The sequence below is a fragment of the Arachis ipaensis genome, chromosome B06, assembly GCF_000816755.2.
Source record: "Arachis ipaensis cultivar K30076 chromosome B06, Araip1.1, whole genome shotgun sequence".
Taxonomy (NCBI): domain Eukaryota; kingdom Viridiplantae; phylum Streptophyta; class Magnoliopsida; order Fabales; family Fabaceae; genus Arachis; species Arachis ipaensis.
This window is the reverse complement of record NC_029790.2, coordinates 133,063,214-133,063,575: the sequence shown is the minus strand read 5'-3', so window position 1 is coordinate 133,063,575 and position 362 is coordinate 133,063,214. Positions and strand designations below refer to the sequence as shown.

The following is a 362-nucleotide window of genomic DNA, read 5'->3' as shown; positions in this document are numbered from 1 at the left end:
TATAATTGATAACAAAATAATATTAAATTATTTTTATAAATATTAAAGATACAAATAAGACGATTTAAACTTCAAAAAACAAAAATAATATTTTACGCTTGTTATTTTCTATTCTAATTTCTAAAGCACGGTTGTTCTGTTGAAATTGAAAATGCACCGGATATTATTAAAAGGGAAAAAAGGACAAACAATTGGCTTGGGTGACTTAGCGACTAGGATCTTAATCATTGTATGTATGTATGGAAAATCCTTCTCTTTTTGATAGTGGGATACTAAGTCAGAAAGTAAAGAAAAAAACACATATCTTGCACCAAAACAAAAGAAAAGTAAAAAAATAAAAAAGGTTAATACAATAATGTTTT

The 362-nt window shown here is 24.9% G+C and overlaps 1 protein-coding gene across 1 annotated transcript in view; it reads left to right on the top strand.

Moving 5' to 3' along the window:
• LOC107605488 (cytochrome P450 711A1-like) overlaps positions 1–362 on the top strand; it is a 6,361-nt gene that overhangs the window by 2,407 nt on the left and 3,592 nt on the right.